Source organism: Oenanthe melanoleuca, chromosome 4A (genome assembly GCF_029582105.1).
Source record: "Oenanthe melanoleuca isolate GR-GAL-2019-014 chromosome 4A, OMel1.0, whole genome shotgun sequence".
NCBI lineage: Eukaryota > Metazoa > Chordata > Aves > Passeriformes > Muscicapidae > Oenanthe > Oenanthe melanoleuca.
Window position 1 is genome coordinate 182,331 of NC_079338.1, and position 6,000 is coordinate 188,330.

Below are 6,000 nucleotides of genomic sequence, written 5' to 3' on the forward strand. Positions count from 1 at the left end.
ACAGCTGGGCACAGCTGGGCACAGCTGGGCACAGCAGAGCAGATAGAGCTCCAGGAGTGCTGCCATGGCACAGCTGGGCACAGCTGGACACAGCTGGGCACAGCAGAGCAGATAGAGCTCCAGGAGTGCTGCCATGGCACAGCTGGGCACAGCTGGACACAGCTGGGCACAGCAGAGCAGACAGAGCTCCAGGGGTGCTGCCATGGCACAGCTGGGCACAGCTGGACACAGCAGAGCTCCCAGCTCCACTGCTGCCCAGCCCAGCTCCCCCAGGGGATTTGTGTCACAGGGTCACTGCACTCCCTCGTGTGAAGGATATTTCTGGGGTTGCTCAGTGTTTTAATGGGCAAAATGGACACCTGGGAGTTTTACTGACCTTATCTTTAGGAAATTTGGGCCAGAGGCACTCCAGGATGCCCTCAGAAGGCACCAATGCCCATATGAGGCCAATGTGTCATCACAGAGGTGGCAGCAGGGACACGTCCGGTGACAGGACCCCAGCTCTGCAGAGGGCACGTGCCTCGCAGGGGAGAAGGGACAAGGACCCTGTGCAGACTCCAGCAGCAGTGGCTGCAGGCACAGCCAGGGTCCTGTGGGAGCTCTGCACAGGGTCAGGGGAGGAGCCCCTGCCCCGTGCACTGGCCACGCTGGGAGGGCAGCCCCTGCTCCTGCCAAGCAGCTGGGGAAGGCAGCCAGCACCTGCAGCCCCATCTCACCTGCCCTGCTCCTCCTCTCCTGCAGGGAAGGACAGAGCTGGATTAGCTGTTCCCAGCACATTCCAGATGCTTACCTCCCAGGATTCCCACTCTGGCTTTGTTGATGAGAGGCACAACCCTGGAGCAGAGTGTTTGGCTGATGAAAGACACGGTGCAAGTTGCCAGCAGAGCAAGTTCCCGTGTGCTTGCATCAGGCTCCCAGGTCTCAGTGGGTGAGGCACAGGACCCCGTGCCTGCCTGTGCTCCTGTGTGTCTCATGCACCTCCTGCCCCAGAAAGGGGTGAGGGAGCAGCTGCTGCCGTTCTGTCCTTTGGGGAGGCTGGCAGGCACAGCCACATTCCATGGGGACCCCAGAACAGCTGGCTCCCCTCACTGCCCTGGGCACAGTGGGGGCAGAGAGGGGATTTGGCCCAGGGTTGTGCAGGGTGAGGTTTGAGGAGGGTGTGAGGCTGGGCTGGGCCGAGGTGGCTCTGGGGTGCTGTGCATCACCTGCAGCACAGCACCAGCTCACCTGTCCAGGTGGACTCCTCCTCTCCCCCTGCAGTGATGCAGCCCTGGCATCACCCCTGGAGGTGCAGACCCCTCTCCCTGAGCTGACTCTGTTCACCCTGGGGCCCCCCGAGCCTGAGGGTGCCTTTCCCAGCCTGGGGGTGAGTGTTCCTTGCACCAAGCCCTGCAGGTGCCACATCCCCGGGGAGCTGGGGCAGGCTGGGCCCGTGGCCCAGACATCAGCAGGACTTTTGTCCTTTCCCTGCCCTGGGAGAGGACGGGTCCCCAGGGCAGAGGGGAGCTCCAGTCTGTGTGGGCAGCGTGCTACTGGGGATGGGGACCCCGAGGTGCTCTTGGCTCAGGGGATCCCAGCAGCTCTTTCTGTCCTGGTTTGACTGCTCAGGCTTGGCTCCAAGGTGGGCTGTCCCCAACGCAGTGAGAAGAGTTCCCTGCTGAGATACCATCTCCTCCTTGGCAGGAGGGTTAGACTCTGATGGTCATTGTGGGTCCCTTCCAGCTCAGGGTATTCTGTAATTCTTTAATTCTACTCCTTAAGAGCTTCTCTGTCCTCAGGGACCTGCTCCTGTCGCTCTCAGCTGAGCTGGCCCCAGAGGAGGTGTGCAGTGAGCCCATCTCCGTGCCTCTCTTGTACTCATGGCTTGTTTTTCCCCAGCACGAATACTTCTGGGCTGGCTCACGGGCTCTGTTTTCTTCCCCGGCAGAGTTGTGCCAACAAAGCAAAGTTTCTTCCTTCGCCCTCCCCTTTGTAATTGTTGACACAGGGATCGGATTTCACCATGGCCCGGAGCACTTGGGTTCCCTGCTCACATGAATTCGAAAACAAGGGCTGGGGCAGCAGCTGCTGGCAGCAGGGCTTGTCCTCCCTGCTTTGTCCTGGGAGCACTCTGCCCTTCCAGGCTTGGCTCTCCCGGGTGCCCTGGGGCTGTGTAGGAGCAGCCAGGCTGGTGCAGCAGGGCCAGCAGGGCTGGGGAGCCGTGCTTGGCTCCTGGGATGGGCTCTGGGATGGCTCTGGAATAGCTCTGGGATGGCTCTGGGATGGCTCTGGGATGGGCTCTGGGATGGGCTCTGGGATGGCTCTGGGATGGCTCTGGGATGGCTCTGGGATGGCTCTGGGATGGCTCCTGGAATGGGCTCTGGGATGGCTCTGAGATGGGTTCTGGGCTCATTAATGGGCACCACAGCCCTGGCATTGCTCCCAGCCCTCCTGTGGGTCCCTGTCCCCAGTACCCTGCCCTGTCCCAGACCCAGCTGGGCTCCCCATGCAATGCCCTGGCAGCTCAGCACATCCCAGAGATGTGCACATTCCCAGAGCAGCAGCTCTCTGGAGAGGGCTTGAGGCTTTCTGAGTCTGGTTCCTTTTCTGTCAGGTGCCCTGCAGGGAGTCTGCAGAGGAGCAGCCTGATCTGGCTGGGAGAGCACAGATCCAGGGCAGGGACTGGGGGGCACAGACCCATTGCAGGGATTGGGGAGCACAGCCCTGGCTGTGCAGCCAGCCTAGCAGTGGCAGTGGCACAAGGACTGTCCCCCCAGCCATGGGCACTCCTGATGCTCAGGCTGTCCCTGGAAGGAGCAGCTGGGATGTGGTGACACTCTCTGTGCTCCCACACTCCCCACTCACTCTGCATCACTCAGGCTGGTCTGGGTGGCTCCAGGGAAGCCCAGCCCTGCAGAGCTGGGGATGCTCCTGGCTCACAAAGGCCTTTCTGTCTGAGGAGGGCTCACACCCAGGCTGTCCCTGTCCCAGATTCAGTGCCACTGCTCCCTGCTCATCTTTCCAGGGCGGTGAAGGGCCCTTTGTGTGCCAGCAAGTGGCTCTGTCCCCGAGCAGAGCCTGCCCTCTCTCCCTGGATCACGCTGTTTCTTTGCTCTGGACGGACCAGACCATGAAGTCTCTTCCACATTTGTCTCTCCTGCTGGCAGAGCTGTCCAGCCTGGCACTGGCTGGCACTGCCTGGCTGTCCCCTCTGCTGGCTGTCCCCTCTGTGTGCCCCTGTGTCCCCCCAGCCCCGGGACAGTGCCTCTGCCTCTGCCTGTGCTTGGGGCACACTGGCTGCACTGCCCAGGGTGCAGGATGGGATTGTCCCCAATGTCTGTGGGGCTGGGATTGTCCCCAGTGTGTCCGTGGGGCTGGGATTGTCCCCAGTGTGTCCGTGGGGCTGGGATTGTCCCCAATGTCTGTGGGGCTGGGATTGTCCCCAGTGTGTCTGTGGGGCTGGGATTGTCCCCAGTGTCTGTGGCTGGGATTGTCCCCAGTGTGTCCGTGGGGCTGGGATTGTCCCCAGTGTGTCTGTGGAGCTGGGATTGTCCCCAATGTCTGTGGGGCTGGGATTGTCCCCAGTGTGTCCGTGGGGCTGGGATTGTCCCCAGTGTATGTGGGGCTGGGATTGTCCCCAGTGTGTCTGTGGAGCTGGGATTGTCCCCAATGTCTGTGGGGCTGGGATTGTCCCCAGTGTGTCTGTGGGGCTGGGATTGTCCCCAATGTCTTTTGGGCTGGGATTGTCCCCAGTGAGTCTGTGGGGCTGGGATTGTCCCCAGTGTGTCCGTGGGGCTGGGATTGTCCCCAGTGTGTCTGTGGGGCTGGGATTGTCCCCAGTGTCCATGGGGCTGGGATTGTCCCCAGTGTGTCTGTGGGGCTGGGATTGTCCCCAGTGTATGTGGGGCTGGGAGTCCCCAGTGTCTGTGGGGCTGGGATTGTCCCCAGTGTGTCTGTGGCTGGGATTGTCCCCAGTGTGTCCGTGGGGCTGGGATTGTCCCCAGTGTCTGTGGGGCTGGGATTGTCCCCAGTGTCCGTGGGTGCCTGCAGAAGCCAGGAAGGTGCAGCTGCAGTCAGAGGTGATGCAGAGGCAGGGCTGGAGCACGAGGCACGACAGGAGAGCAGCCTTGGGAGAAGGCCAAGGCACAGGTCTGTGCTCGTAGCACAGGCTGAGAGCGAGGAAATCCCCTTTTATTGCCTGGCTTGTTCTGGGCTCAAGGACAGGGATCTGAAGGTTCCCCTTGAGCAACCCAGGCCACAGTGTCCTCCTGTGGGGCTGGAGCCAGGCAGGGAGGGTGGGCACAGGGTGAGCCTGGGCACCCTGAGCCTCCCTGGGCACCCTGAGCCCTCCTGAGCACCCTGAGCTCACCCTGAGCACCCTGAGCCCACCCTGGGCACCCTGAGCCCACCCTGGCACCCTGAACCCCCCCTGGACACCCTGAGCCCACCCTGGGCACCCTGAGCCCACCCTGGCACCCTGAACCCCCCCTGGACACCCTGAGCCCACCCTGGGCACCCTGAGCCCATCCTGGCACCCCCAGCCCACCCTGCCGTGCTGCCAGGACCCCCCAGCCCCGGAGGATGCTCATGTGTGCACACCTTGGCACAGAGCTGGTCCCACAGCGGCAGTGCCAGCCCGAGGGCTGTGGGTGTTTGTGCCAGCGCTGCTGGGCACAGCTCTGCCCTGCACAGCCAGCCCTGCCAGCTCTTCTCTCTGCTGCTGCTCGGCTGGCTTTCCTCCCAGCCCAGCATTTACAGGTTTCACACCTGGGAACACCCTGCTGCCTCCTGGCAGCCCCCGTGCTGTGTGGATGGGGTGTGAGCTGCAGGCCCCCAGCCTGTCCCCAGTGCATTTCTCTGTGGGGCAGGGGGCAGCATGAGCTGGTTTGGGGATGTCCCTCTGGCAGAGCCATGCCCAGGGCACGGGGTGTCACTGTCACCGCGGCTCTGCCGTGCCCGGGCAGGGCCGGGCAGGGGTCCCAGCCCTCCCTTGGACCTGCACAGCAGCAGAAAGTCTCTCCCAGCATCAGCCACAGCTGCTGCTGTCTGGAGGGACAAGAGCACTGATGGCACGGCCCCCGGCTGCAGGTCCCCGCAGGTCCCCTGTCCCATCTGAGCGTGTCCAGCTGTGCTCTGGGGCTGCGGGGCACGGACAGGACCCGCTCATGCTGACTCCCCTCTCTGGGGCCTCCTGCTCCCACCCCCTGCCCCTTCCCTAAGGCTTCACCTTATTGCAGCAGGCAGAAACACCCACCCTGCACCTCCCCTCCCTCTCCGAATCCCAGCTATTCTTCCTTTTGTTTTCAGCCAGCTACTATCCTGCAGTTAAAAATAACAAGGAATTTACAGCGCTCGACCTTGAACTTGGCCAAGCGCTTCCCGAGAGCGGAGTGCTTCCCTTTGTGCAGCGTCGGCAGAGCCCCGATGGCTCACCCCGGGTTTTCCTCCCTCTCTCCAGTCCTTTCCAGGCTGGCACCGCTGAGGAGGATGCTGCGAGCTGAGGTGGGGCTGCCCCAGGCACGGGAGGGACCCTGGGGCTCCGAGTCCCCGGGGTGTGCTGGATCTGGGGCTTTGTCACATCTTTTCTCATTCTGTGCCATGACACTTCCTCTGCTGATGTTATTAGCACGGGTTTAGAAAGGTTCCCAGATTTTCTCTTCCATAACTGGGAGCGCAGGAAGCTCAAAGGAAACTCGTTTCAGTGTCATTGTCTTTAAAAAGAAAAGTGGGGACCCTGCTCAGGTACAGCTGGCCTGTGCTGTTTCCCAGAGCAGGCAGCAGGGCTTGGCTCAGAGAAGGAGCCCACAGGGAGCAGGGCTGATCCATCCAGTGAATGAAGCAGATTTACGAGGTTATTTCTCCAACGTGTGTGTCATGCCATCCTGGCTGGGCTGCAGCACAGCACTGCTGCCAGGGCAGAGCCTGCCAGGCCACGGCCCTCCCAGCAAAGCAGTCCATGAAACGGGACAAACACGGCTTGGTGTGCAGGAGCCACACATCCACCCTCCCAGGCCAGTGCTG